The sequence below is a fragment of the Thalassophryne amazonica genome, chromosome 1 (assembly GCF_902500255.1).
Source record: "Thalassophryne amazonica chromosome 1, fThaAma1.1, whole genome shotgun sequence".
Lineage (NCBI taxonomy): Eukaryota > Metazoa > Chordata > Actinopteri > Batrachoidiformes > Batrachoididae > Thalassophryne > Thalassophryne amazonica.
Window position 1 is genome coordinate 158,495,131 of NC_047103.1, and position 20,868 is coordinate 158,515,998.

Below are 20,868 nucleotides of genomic sequence, written 5' to 3' on the forward strand. Positions count from 1 at the left end.
TCAAAAAAAAAGGCGATAACTGCAGTGTTCAGATCAGATTGAAAGAAGTTTGAGTGAGGAGAATCACAAACTATTTGCACGTCTACAGCTGTAAACATAACTCATATCTTTGTGCTGTAAGTTTGAACCTGATTATAAAACTTATCCAAGGTCGTATTTGTAGGAGGTCAAGACGAGACTGGTTACCTCTTCGGATAGAGTGTCTCTTGCTGATCCGTCCCTTGTACAATATCCACAATGATATAAATCTCCTGCTCCCTGATGTCACAATCACCAGAACATTAATCATTCTGCCAGGCTGACCTTCTATTAATCAGCAGCTCTGTGTGTGCACGCTGTCGTGGCGTGATAGCAGGCTGATGTTCCATCTCCATGAGGGTGTGAGCAGCACTGGCTGCAGCCATGGCTGTCTATCTCTACAGTAGCACGCTGTTTAAAATCTGGTATCTCAGTGGGCAGGTGGAAGTTTACTGTTTGATGTCTTCAATGTGGCTGCAGTGTGGGATGTACGCTGCGGACAGGAGGCTTTGTCCTGTGAGTGATTGGGGATTAGGCTTGGTGACAGGCCCGGGTCTTATCGGTTGGCTGTTTCCACCCTCCCAGTCAGCCTGTGCACCCTCTCCGTGCACAGGCTGGCTGGTTTGCGGGGATGCGAGAGGCCAGAGAATCGGGGATGGATGAGCTAATTGGGTGGCTGGATGACTCAATGGATGGCGTCCGCTCAAGAGGTGGCACACAAACGCATGCAGAGGTGCTCCTCTGCCAATGCCCCCCCCCCCGGGCTGCTTCGTCTTGGCACAGCCGTGTCCACTCTGCACAACGGTCCGCGTCTCCGTGTCTGTTCTGGCTGAGCCGCGCCACAAGCTGCAGCAGGTGAAATGTGACTGCATGATAAGAAAGCAGTCGAGTCTGGATTGGCTCTCACGGAGCATGTTAATTAGGGCCCGCTGCTCGACGCTGACTCAGCAGACGTCCCGTAATAAGAGGCGGATCATGGCAAGGACAGTCCTGCCAGAGAGGACTGAATAGATGTGACCGGATGAGCTGGCTTCCCCTGCCAAGAGAATCCACTTAGCGCCCACGTTAACGGCACATTTTTCCACAGGCTCGCCTCACTCCTGACTGCAGCGCAGTCAAAAACCTGGGTTTTAGGAATCTTATGGAACACGTGCAATTTTCGTTAGACCTCCTTCATTAGATGTTTAGTTCACTGTGATCTCAGCTGCGTCTCACTGATTGTTCAGCTTCCTTCATCTGTTCTGTTCAGAAAACAGTTACGGTTGCTGACATTGAGAAAATTCCTCCTCATATTCATATGCAAATGGTCAAATTTCAGTGTTTATGCTGACATACAGTTGCAGAGTTTGTTTCCAGTTTGCTCTGTTTATTAGCCTATCTGTCTCTCGACAGGATTACGTAAAAATTACGGGGCTGATGTTCATGAAACTTGGTAGAGGGGTGGAGCCTGGGCCGGGGAGGAACCATTCAGTTAGGGTTGGCTTTGGATCAGGGTTAGCTTGAGGATTTTAAGAATGCTTTTATTTTTCAACTTTTTGAAACATTTTGATACTTGTATTCATTTTTCAGGCAATATTACATGCAGCATATTTAGAGTGTTAATATTTTAATATGCAACACACTCGCTGCAAAACACAATATTTTACCTGTGTATGTATGTGTGTGTGGGTTGTAGGGGGAGTTGCGCCCCACGGTTGTGGCATTTCTAGTCCAATTAATGTGCATTTAATATTTAGAATAATTTTGTATTGTATCTGCATTTCATCCACACGGAACCAGCATTTTTTCAGAGCCTGAACACTTTTCACTAAATAAATAAATAAATAAATCACAAAACACTACCTTTGCCTATCTGTGTGTACAACCAATACACAATGTTTGTGAATCAATGATGTCATCACCCTACCTCTGTAAACTAACCCCAGCCGTAAGACGTCACGTAACGCCAACGGAGGACGGCAGACTTGCGTTTGTGCTACAGAAGCAGCTGAGCTTATTCGGGCTATGACAGCAAAATCTTCTGCTACAGCGAGCGGCAAACGGTCATGTTTTTTTAGTTTAGTCGACTTGTAATTCAGTGGGACTTGAAGCAGAATTTCGACTTTGTCGCCCGTCCCTCAACAACATTCTCAGCTTTTATTCTTGCTTTAGCGTGGCGTTTGGCATCAAACTTTGTGCACACGCTCCATGTCGTCGTCATCTTTTTTTTGTTGGAGCATTACAGCGCCACATCCAGGCCTGGTATATCTACTGCAGTATTTTCAGTCTTTTTTTTTTTTTTTCTCTTGTGGTTTCGTGTGTGGGCATATATGCAGTGTTGCCACAGTTACTTTGAAAAGTAATCCAATTACTGATTACTCCTTGAAAAAGTAACTAGTTACTTTACTGATTACTCAATTGGAAAAGTAACTAAGTTAGATTACTAGTTACTTTCCCTAGCTGGCCGACAACAACCCTCTGCCACCTCAACATGACAATGATACTTGTTTTGCCAAAACTCACTTTATAGTCACCCTTTCTTGGCTTCAATGAAAATAAATATTTGTTTTATAAAAAGTAAAATAAAGACCTCTTTCTTGACCTCATATTTAACTGTTGACAGCACTGTACAGTAAAACTTGCAATTTCTAACCTACCATTGTTTATAAATGTAACTATTAAATTCATTCTACCATTTTTCTAATATTTAAATTCTCTCTAAACATTTTACTTGTCGAAATTATTATTATTTAAGTAGTAGTAGTAGTGTAGTAAAAAAAGGCTTCAAAACTGGACCTTTTAATCTAGGGGTGTTGTGGGGGAGGGGGGCACATCCTTGCCCACACCCCATTCCATCTGGATTAGCCCTGCTTTGGCGTTGAGCACAAAGAATGGATAACATTTATTTATGCAGAAAAACAGGACCAGCTTTACAAGTAAGAAGGTTTTATTGCTGTTTTCACATCATGTGGTCCTCAGAAAGAGAGTTTATGGCATTTGAGTAGAAAATAGTGTAGTTGTTGACGCGTCGCGGAGGATCAGCTGTTTTTAGCAGCAGATACGGAGCGGCTCGCAGAAAAAAAAGCATAAAAATGTCTTTGTAAAGCTCAGTGCAGGTGTGCTGTTGTCACCGCGCTTTAAGAGGTGAGGACAAGTCGTAGCTGTTGCAGAAAACCGCGGATGAAAAGCTCACAGTTCGCTTAAAGTGGGCAGTTCAGTCGAACCACCGACCCCCTGCCCACGGACCAAGTTAATACTGCTATCGACCCACAGTGCAAAATAATAGTAACGCACTAGTGACAGGAGAAGTAAGTAATCTGAATTCTGATTACTGATTTGGAAAGATTAACGCATTAAATTACTCGTTACCTACAAAAAGTGGTCAGATTAGAGTAATGCGTTACTAAGAAACACGTTACCGGCATACATGCATATATGTCTGGCCTTTGTCATGACTTTGTCTCAGTTTAGGTGGCTTTGATCACAAACCTGCCTCGCGGTGACTTTCTGAGCCCGCTGTGAGTATCGGGCGCCGAGTTGTGCCGATCCTGCACTAGGCTGCAATGAGCCGAGGGGACAAAGTCCACAAATTTTTGACAATGTTAAAAACCAGAAGCGTTATACTGTCCTTTTGCACCTAGCTCCCCAAATTTGTGTGTAGGGTAATAGGTCTTTAACATTTTGTAGGAGGTTATTTTTATTTGCTTAACTTTCAGTTGTTTCTCTTTTCAGAGGACTTCAGCATCGACAAATGTAATGTAGATATTTTTAATCCGCTTAAAGTTTTGATTTTACAAATCATTGAAAGTTCAGCCACATCTGATGTGTTTTAAAATAAGAAAAGAGAGAAGTCTACATTTACAAGATTGGAAGTGTGTGTTGAAACTTGACCCACTCATTTTTTTTTTCTCTCTCTCTCTCTTTTGTGGAATATCACTGTGAGAATTTGGCACGGTGAGCCAGCGTGTAGTCTGTTCTCAGAGGAAGCAGCCGGTCTCATGGTGTGTCTGTGCAGGTTGGGCTCAGATTACACACTACCTGACAAGCTGGAAGCACTTTGTCCTCCTTCACATACACAGTGCGTAGGAGGCAAGTTGTCCAACATGACTCCATATGTGCGTCACCGCTCATCTTAAACAAACCAAAAAAAACCCAAAAAAAAACCCAGACAAGAAGAAAACTAAACTTTCTTTTTTTAAGGGTCACTTTAACTGTTTAACTTTTTCAAATTGTTTTCACATTCATTTTTTATGCTGTAATCTGGTGTCCTTCAGTGTGAGACTCAAAGACGAGGAATGATTCTCTATCAGTTTGCAGTTACACTGAGAGCCAGAATAATTAAGAAAACATTTAGTTTGCAGTTGTCACTCTGCTGCTCTGCTGCAAAAATCAGGATCCAGCAGTCCCTATAATAAAAGGGAAGTGGCCTCTGTGTGTTTGTGTATCCGGAGCATCGGTTGAAATCAGCAACGTGATCGGACCAATATTTTTCGAGAAATCACTCATTTTTTAAAACAGCAAGCCTGTATATGCCCTAGTTCCACAATAAGAGTCTGTATTTCAAAATAAAGGCCTGTGAGGTTGCTGCATATGTGACAGAATTCATCAGTCTGTCCGTCCTCTAACATCCGAGACCGCAGATTCAGATCCGGACATTTTCTGTCTGCATGTGACCCCAAACCCACAATTAACATGTTCACACTCAGGTCAGAACAGCAGAATTGTGTCTCAACACAGGCCCCCTCCAAAAAAATAAATTCTTCATTCTAATGTGAACACTGTCAGACAACTATTTTGATCATCTGTTAATCATTTTGAGCCATTTTTGTACAATGTCTAAATTTGATCATTTCAGCTCCTTAAATGTGGAAGAATTTCTGGTTTATTTAGTGGCTGTTATTCCTATCTAGACATAAACTAAATATCTCTGGGTTGTGATAAAAAAAAAAAAAAAAAAAATCATCTCAGGCTCCATATTTTTCACAATTTTCTGACATTTTATGGACCATTCAATTAATCGAGAAAATAGCCGATTATGAATATAATTGTAAGTTGCAGCCTGAGTATAGAGAGATATAATCATCGGGTCAGGGCCTCAGATCCAGTCAGACCGATCCAGGACATAAGGCCTCTGAGTCATTGTATGCGTACGGAACTCCATTCATTCTGTCGTGGAATGCTACTGTAATTTTCCTGGTGTGTATAATATTTGTTGGTGTTCGTCAGCACCAGCAGTCCCATAGTTTGTTGGGGTGTAAACAGCTCCACTTACCTTTTATAAATGAGATATGATTTTAGTCACACCTGTGTGCGATGAATCGTGTGAACCAGTGTCATGACGTCGTGTGGCTTCCTGATTTATCTCTATATCCAAGTACATAAGGGGCACAGATGGCGCCTTCCATTTGGGAAGGAAGTGCATTAGCTGCTTCTGCCACCCTGCACCTGTGTTTAAAATTGGTTCTTAACCCTCTGGGGTCCGAGGGCATTTTTTGGACAGGTCAATCGCCTGGCAGTTTGTTTTATTATTGCTGTTAATAGCTCTCCCTGCATCCCACAATCAAGTTTATGTCTCTTTTTTCAGGACAACGTGTTGCTTTCAGAATATATATGTTTTTGTTGTGTTTATAAGTGTAATAAAGGTTTACAATCAAAATAGGCAAGGAAAAAAAAGCGAAAAATATTTTTCCACACACATTTATTCAAAACACACAGCAAACTATAATAAACAACTGTTTTTGACACTTTATAAAGGTAATTGAGGTCTTGTGTTAAAAGATCTGATACAACAAAAGGTTCAAACAATAAATACAAATGCACATTTTGAACAATATATACAATATATGGTCTCTGCTATTTTGTTGTCCATTGATATGGTAAACAGTGCTTTACACAGAGAAAGCAACAGCGTTATCCAGTAACATTCACATGCAAACTAGTGGAGCAATCCTGATAGTTACACACTCTTTGTTTGAGCACGTGAGATTGTCATCAGAGGCTCTCCGTCTGTTCCTGCTTTCACTGATCGCTGTGCGTAATGGCGCAAGGCACTCTGAGTATGTACTGATTGGAGCACCCAGGGGGCTATTCAAACGGGCCAACTAGTAACACATCACTCCTGAAAACGATCTTTGACTTTTCACGTTAGGTAAATCTGCCCTACGATTGGATTTTGGAAAACCATGTGACAGTGAACCAATTCCGATTGGACACTCACATTGCGCACATCATCACACAGCTTCTATGGGGAGTACAAAGATGGCCGATGGCTGGCTCAAAAGTCCACGGAGTTAACCTTTCAGCAAAAAAAAGTAAGTTTCTATCTCATATCATTCAAAAGTTATTTATAATTTAGTAAAGCTTGGTCTTAGCCGTTGTCGGCGTCGACCCCAGAGGGTTAATTTGTGCACTTGTTGAAGGCTCTTTTTTGCTGTTGTGCTACTCCACGTCTGCTATATCTAACCGCGCCACGAAGTGAATTGTGGACACTTGCATGGCACAAAGGCTTTTTGATGCACTAATGTGCGTCATTTGTTTGTAATTTTTTGCATCGTCTCTGTTGCATGACGAGTTTGAAACTCAACAAATTAATGAACACACTTGAGTTTGTTGTTTCCATTAAACACCAAGAAAAGCCGACTGGGGAGGCGGTGGTGTAGCGGTTTGCATGTTGGACAGGGATGCTGCCCATCTGGGTTTTTTTCATGATTGCAGCAAAGTTGCCAACTGGTAGTTTCAGTCGTGCAGTGTGAACTGGGGAGGTGGAGAGACGTGTGCCGAGGTGTGCAGCTGCGCTCGGCCCGTACCAAAAGACAGAGATTGATGTGTTTTCCAGTATAGAGCAAGTAAGGTTAATAATTGAGGAATGATATAGTCTTTCGTGATGGTGCTTATCTCCACATTCTGTAGCTGAAGTGAGAGTCTACACGTGGCCCTGCAGGCGAAACCAGTCAGATGCAGGTTCCGTCCCCAGGCAAGACCAGTGTAGCCTCTGGGTGGACTGAGGCAATGCACATGAAGAGTCTTAACCCTCACTGTGGACGTCAGCTTTGCAGTTTGCGCTGGCTACATGCAGTAACTTGTTAAATTCAACAGTGCACGTTGTCAGTCATCAGTGAAGCACGTTAAGTGTTGTATTGGCTGGAGTTTCCTTTCACATGGTGGTTGTTTTAGCAGCCAAAATTACTTTCTCCTACTCGGTCCTCTTTTTCTTTGTTACTTTTAAAAAGTGTTTTGACTGATGCCAAATCTTTTGTCATCTTCCATTATTGATTCAGCGTAGGAACAATGAATCATATAAAACTGTCATTTCCGCCCAGTTCAGCGGTCACCGTCAGGATGCCAATTGTGAGTGCCACAGAACTAAATGTTGCGCCTAAATTTAGGACTTGAGGCATCTCCATCGCTGTCCGTGCTCTCTTTTCGGTTGAAGCTCCAGCACCGTCTCCATCTCCTCCCACTTTTACCGACAGATCTGTCTTGGAAGGCTGTGCTCGTCGTCAGCATGTTCATTAAAAGCTCTTCTTTTTTATTAATTGCTAAATCGACACTGTTCTACTGCAGCTGTGTAATTACACATTCTTCTGAGAATCAAGGTGTGAAATGCCCCCCCCCCCCCATCTCTGAATTTCATTTCACTAATCGCCCTGGCGCTCACAGTTCTCGAGTGTTTGTTCGCCAGAGAGGGAGTAAGAGGAGGGTAAAAAAAAGAGATATTGCTTCAAATGGCAGCGGACTTAATGGTGTAATTTGCAGGGAATTTACTCCTCGACTGTCACGGTAATTCTCCTCTGCTGTTGACTGATTTCACTGTCGACTCCTTTAGGTTTTTTTTTTTATGCCTGTTCTACTTCATGGGAAGGGTTTGGGATACAAAGGGGAATTATGGAGGATTGACATTGAACGACTTCAGAAGAGGTCTTTCTTTTTGTTCTCCTCTTTCCTCACTGTAGATTACCTTCTCTCTGAAGTGCTAATACACTTATTCCTTTTCATCACAAGGTGGAAAGAGGAGAATGTGTGTGTTTCCCGAGGCCTCGTGAGTTCTGTCTAAGGAAAACTAAAACGGCACATTATACAGATGGCACATATGTCAGGTGTGCACAATCTGTACACGTGATGGCGATTAACATTTGCACATTATGTGCTGAAATCCACTGATGCAGCGTGCAGAAAATCACACTCATGCAGGGGATGTGATGTCATCACATCAGAGGAAATCATTGTTTTCTGTATGTTATGGATATCTGCAAGCGAATGAAAGCCTTCCTCACTTCTAGTTTACCGCCAGGTGAGGCGCTCTTCTCTGGAGGAAGACTTCCATCCATTTTGTTGTCCTGTTTCCTTTTGCCCATATACTGTCAGTTTACATGTCCTTCTCTTATAATGCGTTAGCTTGGGTTGTAATACAACTGTTGGCCACCAGGGGAAAGAGATATTGGGGAAAGCCTGCAGCAAGAAGAACTTGTATTAAGGTCTGTTTTCACCCCTGGAAGGCCACCTACCTTCCAGATATAAAGAACTTTTACAGAAACGGCCATTGTGTTTAGGGATGGGTATCGAGAACCGGTTCCTTTCGGATATCGTTAAGAAATGCTTTGATCCACCAACATCAATAACCTTTTTACTTAATGATTCCCTTATCAGTCCTTCAGAGTGGCCGTTGTTTTGGGGGTGTTTGTCAGGAAAATTGTAATTTCTCTACATTGATTACAGACCCTGCAACGGGTCTGTAATCAACTTTTCTGCAGCGTGGCTTTCCTTTGAACCTTGAACCAATCGAAGCAGTGCTTCGCAGATTGAAGCAGTGCTTCGATCATTGCTTCATTGATTTTTTTTTTTTTTTTCTTTCGCTTCCACCCGCTAAAACCCTAAAGAGCATATGGCTGTGAGTATTATTTGCCTTTTTTATGTTAAACCGACCTGTTATGGTCTTCTGAAACAGTTGATAGATGTATTTTATAACTTAAACGGGACCGATGCTAACACGCTAGCATGTCTATGGCATTTTTCAATGTTAAAGTTAGCATTAAAGCAGTTGCAGCGGTCAAACGTTTGTTGTCCTGTCAAATGTATTCAAATTGTAACATTTTTTAAATTTATTTTGTTATATATTAATAATATAGCAAGCACAACAATAATATTATAATACTAATCTAATGATTATATGCATTTTAGAGAAAGCGACAAAAAGAACCTGAATAAAAACACAACAGAAAATATAAAACCAACTAACAATGAACATACATAAATAAATAAATGTGAACAGCCTAGTAACTCTTACACCCTCCACTTCATCCCTGTTTAATGACAGTTTGTTTCGGTCAAACCATATTTTCAATGTGTTAATTTCTTCAGTGATTTCCTCCAGAAACTATCTACCAAACTAGAAAAACTGCTGCATCCTAGTAAGAGCAGAAATACTACTAGAATGAATTTAGAAAGGAAGATGTTTGTTTTTTCTCACTAAATGGATGCTGCACTCACTCCAGTTTATCATCTGGAATAGTCCCCAGATTGCATGTCAGAGCTTCTAGAATTCAACATTTTCGTGCAGGTGGTGTTGGGGGGTAATTTGGGGTTCAGCTTTTTTTGTTTTTTCGCCACTTCATCCCTGAATGTCAAGGCGTGAGTCACTTTTGTGCGGATTAAAGTTACTAACTGGGACTCCTGTCTTGTTGCGAGAAAGAAACAAGAATCGGCCTCCGTTCTGTTCACAGCAGCTCCAATGCTGCACGGTCTCTCTGCAGAGTCAAGTTAGAACGATAGAGTCCAGTTGGAATCAATAACATTCAAAGCAAAAACATCGTTTGGTTTAATTTTTATTTAGGTCCAGAGATCAAGGATACAGTGACCAATTTCATATTTATTTACTTTAAGACTCATGAAATACATAGAAAACCTGTAAAGCCTACTTTTAGTACAAAATTCACAAGAGGTATCAATAAGGGAATCGATAAGGAATCGATAAAATCTTATCAGTACCCATCCCTATTGTGTTTCCACTTGTGGTGCAGAACCACTGGGCTCATGCCACTACATATGCAGACATGAAATCATTCTGCAATAGTTTCACTTGTGATGTGCAATTTTCCTCTTTCCTCCTTGTTGACTCAAATCCTCGAATTCGGACCTCGTCATTGAGAAGAAAGCCAACGCCGTCTGTACCTCCTCAGCTGTCCATCAGTCGTCTCTCTTCATATGTTTGGTTCTTCTGGTCTTGTTTCCATTTGGTTGTCTGGCCTGGCACTTGTTATTTTCTTTTCCACTTCATGAGTTACAAACAATCAGTGTGACGTGCCACCTAATGTTTTCTCAGGGCCACCCAGAAGTACCTCATCCCGAGCAGGGACTCGTCTTGCCTTAAAAAGACCCCAAAAATCACCTTTCAGGGATGGTCCCAGGGTGACTGTTGCTTCACAGTTGGAAAAAGTACCTGGTTTGCTTCCCACCTGGTCTTTCTGAGTGGAGTTTGCATGTCCTCCAGAAGCTCCAGCTTCCTCGCACTGTCAAAGACATTCATGTTATGAGGGATGATTGAGAAGTTTTGAGCATGACCCAGAAAAATCAGGGTATGATTCTCTGTCTTTGCATTCTGAGAAACCAACATTTCTAACATTGTACCCAGTGAGTCAAAAATTTCACACATTCTCAAAAAATTTTGAGAATGTGTGAAAATTTTTTTTTGTGTTTGTTCTATCACAAGTTCCCACATTTTGTGATAGAACATTGGCCATCATTGAAGCAGTCGGTATGAAAAGTATTTAAACCCACATTTTACCTGCATGGTCTCGCTAAGCAGGAGGAACAACATAAACTAACCCACACTCCATTTAAAAAAAAAAAAAAAAAAAAAAACTGCACATGGCAATTCACCTTTGCTATGATGATCTGAGACACATCTTATGAGGCTCTTGTTCACAAGATCCCACAACAAAGTATTTTGATGTCTGGTTACTGAATATCAGGTACATACGTATTTGCATGTCAGCAGCTCTGAAAACATCCGCAAAATATACCTGTGCTGAAGGCCAGTCTACACAATCTTCATCATATACCTGCCCTTTGGTGCTCTGTCACAAAATAGGATTTTGCTTCTTAGGTTTCGGAATTTTGGAACGTTCGGCTACTGGAAACAATTGATTTCTTTCCACAGTTTCCTATCCAACATGTGGGTGCACCATCACAGGGTGTGGCTTGATGACATCGGAGCATACCCCCCATAGAAAATGAATTAATGAATGCTTTTGTGTGAGCATCTCACATTTTTCCACTCTATGTGCCACGCAGTTTTAGAGTGGAAGTCCAAACTATATAGATACAATTATGAATAATTTAGATTAATTATTCACAAACCTTGTTATACTTGTAATTACATTCAAAAAGGTAATCGACTGATGGCGCAGCAAAAAAAAGTAAACAACAACAAAATCCCCTAAATATTTGATCGACACTCCGCATACGTATCTGGTCTTTTCATCTACTCAGGAAAAGGCTCCAACCATTTCCATCCAGTTTTAGTGGAAACTAGTCCTCTGAATCCCAACATTTCATTTTGGGCAATTTTCTATTCTAAATTTTATTTTATTTCAAATTATTTAGGTGATGTTTCCTGTTTTGTGTGTGTGTGGACGGCAATTTTTGGAATAGCTGCAGTCGAGCTGAACCTGCTCTGGAAGGATTGATGTTCTCCATGCCCACTTTTCTGGGCATCTCTTAATATTTTGAGCACTTCATGTGAGCGCGCACACACACACACACACCACACACATACACACAAGGAGGAGGAGTGGAAAAGCTGAGGGCGTAGGGCCCAGACTGAGTCACACATGCAGTGTGTCAATAAGATGTACTGACGCTGAAGAATGCTTGCTGGTCCTCCAGTTGGACCGGTTTTTCTGGCAAGGTGTAAATGCTTTGCTGTGACTCCTCGGCTGCAGCTTCCCTCTGCCAGTTTTAACGTCTCCATCCCGCGTGCGGCACTGTTAACATTTTCACATTAAATGCTGAAGTTTGTTTGGATTTGCCTGGATGCTCTGGGTTCCAAATCACTTATTTGTGTGCTTGCTTGCATGTGACACGCAAACATTGGTTTGTGTGAAAGCTGCAGTGCATTTGCGCGCTTTGTTGCAGATTGCTTGCTCCATCTCTGCCCTCGGATTTCTCAAGAGAGCGAGGTTCTGGTTTTATTCTTGTGATTGAAATCCCAGGCTCTCTCAACCATTTGTTTTAAGGGAATGGACTTGGCCCTTTGCAAAAGACAGACCCCCCTCCCCACTCCCACCCCTATCCCTTTCTTTCTTTTTCTTTTTCTTTTTTTTTGAGGGCTGTAATTCACATTTGGATGCAGCAGCACAGCAACAAACACATTCATAATGGGGCTCAGTGACAAGGCAGAAGCTCTCTGGGCTTCAGCCAAACTCATTCTGTCCTCCAAGCCGTATCCCTATAGCTGCTAATTTAGCCGGTAATGCAGTCTGGTGTTGCTTTGAACAAATTTCTTATTGGTGTGGCAGGTCCAAATGGGCCATTTTCTCATGCACACATTGCTGGAAATGATAAGGTTCATCAAAGATGTAGGACTTCTTTTTAATCAAAATAGTTTGGTTAGCAGATGCACTTTGTCACAGAGATATGTGTGTGCACGGGCTTACAAGGACAAAGGGGCAAAATGGGGAAAAATGCTGTTGTTATTGCACTTCTGTGCTGACTTTTATTTTTCCCTGTAATCTGTGCATAGCTCTCTGAATGCAGTATTTGTAGAATGATGTTGTTCTCTTGCTCACTCAATGAGGCTGAGTGCAGTTTCTGTTCTCTGGGTTGTTTAGTCTGATTTCGGTCTATATTACCAAGCAGCCAGGTTCTTGCATGGTAAGAACCACTGCAAAGAAATCGCAGTTCCTGTTTGAGCTGACTTTGGGGTAGTCTGTCTTCATGAAATGAAAGTGAAAAGCATCATGTTAATGGGTCTTTTTTCTAGTTTATAAGTTACTGTTGTCTCAACTACTCCAGTCCCGCCTTGTGCATGCAAGCTACAGCACCAGGTCGGGTCTGGAAACGTGGGCGGGTGTTGCATTTGGCTGTTACGTCATACTAGTACAGAACGTCATTGGATCTGATTGTCAGCCATCAAGACAATCTACTGATCCATCCCCACCTGTCAAAAATAGCCAACTTTTTGCTGCAGCCAGGTTATATGTGGGCATCACCTTTAGTACATGAGCAAGGGCACCATCTTTGCAATTCGCCTTCCCAAGAGCCAAACCAACTTTATTAGGTTCCTTAAAAAGTCAAGTCTGGGAGCGTGTGACACATTCAACACACCACAGAACCACCCAGCCAGACAGACAACCAATCCATCCCCACCTCTCAAAAGTTACCATCTATCTGCTGCAGCCAGATGAAGAGTGGACATGTCCTTGACCTTCTTCAAACATTGAGGCACCTATGTGCTGGATCACACACAGAGAAACGTGCCACATGGCCAAAATGTCATAGCTGCTGGTCCCTCACAAAACAATACTCCTCATCTGAGCCTCTTTTGATGACCCCAAAACTCAATCAGGATCTTCCTAAAAATTAAAACAGGCCTTGGACCAGGTGCTCTTCAGAGTGGCTGCCAAAATATATTTTGTTGTTCATGCATTCTATTCATTTTATATTCATTCTGTGTTTTTGTTGCTGCGGTGCATTAATGGAAATCAATCCTTTAGTAGCCATTTTGGATGCCATTTTGAATTGAAAATATTTAGGCATAGATGTGTTTATTGGAACCTAAAACTTTGTAATTATGAAAGGAAAAAAAAAAAAATATATATATATATATTTATTTTTTTCAAAATTAAGTCCTTTATATGTCAAGTTAATGTTTCGATCGGGGGACAACTTTTTGCAGCCATTATGGACACCATCTTGACTATCTGGAACATCCTGATTGTGTTTTGGGATCATTTAAGGAACCTAAAAAGAGGTGGCTTGGTTTACATTTGGGGGGAGTTTGCAATGTATGGTCCTAGCTCCCTTAGGACTTGGTCTTTTCCAGTTTCTGGGGTCCTTAATGCTCACAGTGTCAAAGTCATAACTGACATTGGCTGATAATCCCTCACAATGCATAGAGAGACCTCTTGAGACTCTCTATGCAACTGCTCATTTGACACAAAGTTATTGCAACAGTACCCAAAGATTCCCCAGAGAGGCCTGGTATCAAAGACATCCAGTCATCATCTTAGGCCACTTGTTAAAATCCAGGTCTCACTATCTTACAGTAAGGTTGGAAGCACCAGAACCCTAAAGACTTGGACCTTCAATCCTTGTACATTGTTGCATCACAATAATGTAAATTTTTTGTTTAGTTTGTTTAAATGTCTGTCAGGATTGCACAGGTTAACCCTAAAAAAGCTCCTTCTGCCTTTTTTGTCAGCTGGATAGCTGATTTGTCGCCTGTCTGCTGGCTAGATAAATCGCAGACCTTCCACAATGTTAGGTCCTCATTCTTGATCATTCTAAGTAGCAGAAAGTCATTGTGGAAGGCCAGACAAAGCTTGACTTTACAACCTGACAAAAGGCAGACCTTTTGTACATGTACCAGTGTACATTTTCACCAGAGGTTTGGTGAGCTGTTGCTTTCTCTCAGAGTGTCTCTACAGCACGTTTACAGAGTGCACCAGATCCTCTGAAATGCGTCACTTACTCACCGAGACCTGATGTGGAGTTTCATATCAGCAAGTGATGGTTTACTTAAAAACATTTTTGAGCCAGTGTACCTGAATAAATTTAGCTGCTGTTGTACTGTATGTGGAAGCTACAGTGCGTCCAGAAAGTATTCACAGCGCTTCACATTTTCCACATTTTCTTGTTAGTCTCATTCCAAAATGAATGAAATTCATTTTTTTCCTCAAAATTCTACACACAATACCCCATAATGCCAATATCATTTTTTGATAGATATTTGCAAATTTATTTAAAAAACAAAACAATTAAGAAATCACATGTTCATAAATATTCACAGCCTTTGCCATGAAGCTCAAAATTGAGCTCAGATGCATCCTTTTTCCACTGATCATCCTTGAGATGTTTCTACAGCTTAATTGGAGTCCACCTGTGGTAAATTCAGTTGATTGGACATGATTTGGAATATAAGGTCCCACAGTTGTCAGTGCATGTCGGAGCACAAACCAAGCATGAAGTCAAAGGAATTGTCTGTAGACCTCCGACACAGGATTGTCTCGAAGCACAAATCTGGGAAAAGTACAAAAACCTTTCAGCTGCTTTGAAGGTCCCAATGAGTACAGTGGCCTCCATCATTTGTTAATGGAAGAAGTTCGGATCCACCAAGACTCTTCCTAGAGGTTGCCGCCCATATAAACTGAGAGATCGGGGAAGAAGGGCCTTAGTCAGGGAGGTGACCAAGAACCCGATGGTCACTCTGTCAGAGCTCCAGCATTCCAGCACCTAAAGGACTTTCAGACCATGAGAAACAAATGTTCTGGTCTGATGAAACAAAGATTGAACTCTTTGGAGTGAATGCAAAGTGTCATGTTTGGAGGAAACCAGGCAGCTTCCCTACAGTGAAGTATGGTGGTGGCAGCATCATGCTGTGGGGATGCTTTTCAGTGGCAAGAACTAGGAGATGAATGCAGCAATGTACAGAGACATCCTAGATGAAAACCTGCTCCAGAGTGCTCTTGACCTCAGACTGGGGCGATGACCCTATGCACACAGCCAGTATATCAAAGGAGTGGCTTCAGGACAACTCTGTGAATGTCATTGAGTGGCCCAACCAGAGCCCAGACCTGAATCCGATTGAACATCTCTGGAGAGATCTGAAAATGGCTGTGCATTGTTGCTCCCCATCCAACCTTATGGAGCCTGAGAGGTGCTGCATAGAGTAAGGCTGGGTACCGAACTTTTCTTTTGTGGCACCGACCGAAATGCTTCGGTAGTACTGAATATCAAAACATGCCTCATCTTTCGGTGCCAAGTTTCAGTACCCAGAGTTAATCACGTGCAAGAAGAGCGGTCTGCAGCCATCCTCCTCTCAGCATTCAGGTCCGCCTGTGGACATTACAGAGCGCGAGCAGCCTGATTGCTAATCTCCATCACCGGACTCCGCTTCATCTGAGAGTACCAACGATGGCTTCTTAAGGTTACTGCAACTTAATACGTGCATCGCTTTGAAGCTTGAAGTAATGAAGCACTGCTTTGACCCGCTGCTTCATTGGTTCTTGGCTTCGCTGCTTTTCAGAAGTGGCAAATCCGCTTCTTAACCCCTCTCAAAGCCATTAAAATATGTCAATCATGAGTCACTTTTGTGCAGATTAAAGTCACTAACTGGGGTTCCTGTGTTGTTGCAAGAAAGAAACGAGAATCGTCCTCCGTTCCATTCTCACAGCTCCAAATGCTGCGCTGCTCTCTGCCGAGTCAAGTTAGAAAGATAGAGTCCAGCTGGAATTAATAACTTCAAAGCGAATCACCATTAAATCAAATGACACCTCTTTCCAAACAAAAATAAACTGCAATTGATCAAAATGTTTTTTTTTTCGCCCAAAATGAGACGTCCCGCGTTGACGTGCGGTAGCCGGCTGAGCTCAGCTTAGAGGTACGGAATGACATTCATGCCAAAATGTGTGAAAGGAAATGCTTTTGGCAAAAACTACAGAGTGTTTTCAAGTGTTCTTTTGCACTGGAAATTATTTGTTGTTTTTTTTTCTGTAAGAAAACTGCTTGGAGTGGAAAATGACCAAAGTTGAAAAATAAAACTCAAGATTTGTACTATGTGTAATGTAATTTTCTTTTTGTTAGAATTGATCTAATAAAATTGGTATTGAAAACGGTATCGTTCAGGAACCGGTATCGAAATTGGTACCGGTATCGAAAATTTTAGATTGATACCCAGCCCTAGCAAAAAGGAATTAGCAAAGCTGCCCAAAGATTGGTGTGCCAAGCTTGTGGCATTATATTCAAGACTTGTAATTGCTGTCAAAGGTGCATCAACAAAGTATTGAGCAAAGGGTGTGAATACTGTTGTACCGGTGACTTTTTTGTTTTTTTATTTTTAATAAATTTGCAAAAAAAAAAAAAATACATGTTGTCATTATGGGGTGCTGTGAGTAGAAAAATGAATTTCATCCATTTTGGAATAAGGCTGTAATATAAACTGTGGAAAAGTGAAGCGCTGTGAATGCTTTACGCATGAACGATATAACAAACACTGGCAGGACTGAAAAGGTGGCGTACTTGCAAATTTTTTCAGTAGTAGTAGTAGCAGGAAGTGAATGTACAGTGTGAAGTATACTCATACATGCAGGTAAATTTTGTCACATTAATTTCCTTAAAAGCAGTTAAAATCAGCTGACAGTGCTGACGACACCTGAATGAAACTGTTAAGACAGACTTTAAATTGACTACAGGTCTTATGATAATGACCATATTTGTTTCTGCTGTCTGATGCTTCCAGCATGGTGAGTCTGCAGTGAAGACCCACCATTTGGAGTACGGCGAAGGAGGGATCCTGGACATGGATGACCTGCTGGCTGATCTGGTGGAAGACAGAGACAGGGTAAGGATGTGGTGATGTGTGGAGTTTGGATGCCATTATTTCTCCTTCCTGTGTTACATCTACCATTAATAAAAAAAAAAAAAAAAAAAAAAGTCAGTTGTGCATCTGGCGGACAGCAGTTTGTTGTGTTGGACAACTCGGCGTAAGGAAACTGTTTGGGTCATTGACAGTGAGATATATCCTGACCGTTCTTACCTGGTACAGCAGGTAATCTATCATTCTTATCCATTGTTAAAGTCTAGCAGCAGGTTTTTTTTGTCTGCCCTCCACATCACCAGCCTGGCAAGAACAAGATGCCAAAATTCTGTCCAATAAACAAGGTATTAGTGAATCCAAACCCTTTGGCTTGTCATCCTGAAACAAACCAAAACAAAGTACAAGTTGTGCAACATTCAAGTTTCTTTATGGAAATAAACTTTGATTGCTTTAATTTGCTTCACACATTTACTGTATTCTTTCTAGGTTTGGGGTAATTAATGAAAATCACAGGTTAACTCGTCAGGTACCATTAGTCACTGACTAACGCAATAAGGTCTTAATACATAATAAGTCAATAACTCGGTGAGGTCAGATCTAAGCAGCAGTGGCTGATCCAGGATTTTGTTAATTGGGGGGTTGTTGAGGGGTCCTGTTTAGGGGACTAGTATATGTCCAACATTCATGCACAATTTTCTGTTCAATAACATGTCTACAGTTTCATAGTTGCAGAAACATATATCACTGAATATATGTGTATTTTTAAAATGCTTAGAAAATAAATGCTTTTCACGTTTTTCATATTTATTTAAACTTGGGGCATAGAAAACAAAAATATTTAAATTAAAAATAAAACTTACACAAACATGTAAACATTATCTACAGAACTCAAAGCATTGCTTGATGCATGACTTCAGTTGTTCAACAGTCCGGGGTCTCCGTTGTCATATTTTGTGCTTTAACGTGCCACATATTTTCAATGGGTGACAGCTCTGAACTGCAGGCAGGCCAGTCTAATACCTGCACTCTTTTCTATGAAGCCATGCTGTTGTAACACATGCAGAAGTGGCTTGGCATTGTCTTGATGAAATAAGCAGGGACGTCCCTGAAAAAGACGTTGCTTGGATGGCAGCATGTGTTGCTCCAAAACCTGGATGTACCTTTCAGCATTGATGGTGCCATACAGATGTGTAAGTTGCCCATGCCATGGGCACTAACACACCCTCATACCATCACAGATGCTGGCTTTTGAACTTTGTACTCGTAACAATCTGGATGGTCTTTTCCTCTTTTGTCCGGAGGACACGATGTCCATCATTTCCAAAAACAATTTGAAATGTGGATCATCAGACCACAGCACACTTTTCCACTTTGTGTCTGTTCATTTCAAATGAGCTCGGGTCCAGAGAAGGCAGTGGCGTTTCTGGATGTTGTTGATGTATGGCTTTCACTTTGCATGGTAGAGTTTTAACTTGCACTTGTAGATGTAGCGGCGAACTGTGTTAACTGACAATGGTTTTTCTGAAGTGTTCCTGAGCCCACGCGGTAAGATCCTTTACACAATGATGTCAGTTTTAAATGCAGTGCCGCCTGAGGGGTCGAAGGTCACAGGCATTCAATGTTGGTTTTTGGCCTTGCCGCTTACGAATAGAAAGTTATCCAGATTCTCTGAATCTTCTGATTATATTATGGACTGTAGATGATGGAATCCCTAAATTCCTTGCAACTGAATGTTGAGAAACATTGTTCTTAAACTGTTGGACTATTTTTTTCATGCAGCTGTTCACAAAGTGGTGATCCTCACCTCATCATTGCTTGCGAACAGCTGAGCCTTTTGGGGATGCTCCGTTTATACCCAATCATGACACTCACCTGTTTCCAATTAACCTGTTCAAACTGTGGAATGTTCCAAACAGTTCTGTGAGCATTCATCAATTTTCCCATACCACTGTCCCAGCTTTTTTGAAATGTGTTGCAGGCATCCATTTCCAAATGAGCAAATATTTGCTCAAAAACAATAATGTTTATCAGTTTGTACATTAATATCTTGTCTTTGTGGTGTATTCAATTGAATATAAGCTGAAGAGGATTTGCAAATCATTGTATTATGTTTTTATTTACATTTGCGCAACATCCCAACTTCACTGGAATTGGGGTTGTACAATCATGGCATTTTCCAACATGACTGTTCCAAATCTAAACTATTCCCAAACTGGACCTAGACCATATGAGAATCGTACTACTAGGCAAGATCCTTGGAAGTGTGCAAACAGTGGTCCAAAAGCAGAAGTTAAATGTTATGAATGTTAAAAATAAATCCTAACTCAAATCCTAATGTACTCTTTAATCTTACCATAAACAATTTCATATGATTTGGAAAGTTGCTCAGCAGCCGAGACAGATTTGGAGCCTCATTCTGACCCTACGGTCACATTAGCTACAAGCAACAGCAAGCAACAAAGGAAAACCAACGACTTGCCGTTCATTTTCATTCAGAGTCGGCGTTTTGCAGCAGCAAGAGACAATGGTCACTCTGCCGCCAGGTAGGCAAAGCCAAAATAGGCCAGAAGTCTATATTATGCAAATGCTGAGCGACACAACACGGTGACTGCCAATCCAAGTGAACAGACAGTGTGACGTCAACTGGTTGTTCGCTCAAACAAAATAATCCAAGATCCCTTATCAAAAAGTAGTACACGCAAGTATGTTTCAAGTATACTTCCAGTTTACTTTTTATATACTTATCAGTACTCTTTTTTGGTAAGGGATGGCAGAAACACATTAAAACAGCTGTTTCTGTATAAATCTGTTTCTCACATATTTTGTAAGGTTAGTGAGAAATAAACAGTTGAAATCTAAAAATTCTGTTTTTGTAATCAGATAACACCCCCTGAAGTGATGTACAAGACATCTTACAGAGATGTTAGTGTGTACCCGGGAACACCCATCAAGTGACAAAGCTAAGTGTTTGACCCCGTCATATATAGCTAATGTGACTGTAAGGTGAGAGTTCATTCACTGCACCCTTACAGAAACAGCTGTCAGATTTGGGAGTTATTCCCCAAATACATGATTCATAAATTTTGTCTTACAAGTTGATCATGAGCACACGATTTTCTGATTCGGAGTGGCTATATGCCCAACCCATGGTTCAATAAAGTAAATACACGAGCATATACGCCCAACCACAACCGACCAATGAGTGCGCTTGTAAGTTCACTTCCGGTTTCAACGCGGGGGAAAAAGGGTGGATATTTTCTCACTGGCTGTGGGAGGGTTCGCAGCCCTCAGAGGGGCTGTGATCTAAAGCGGTTCTGTTTGGTTCATCACACCCAGGG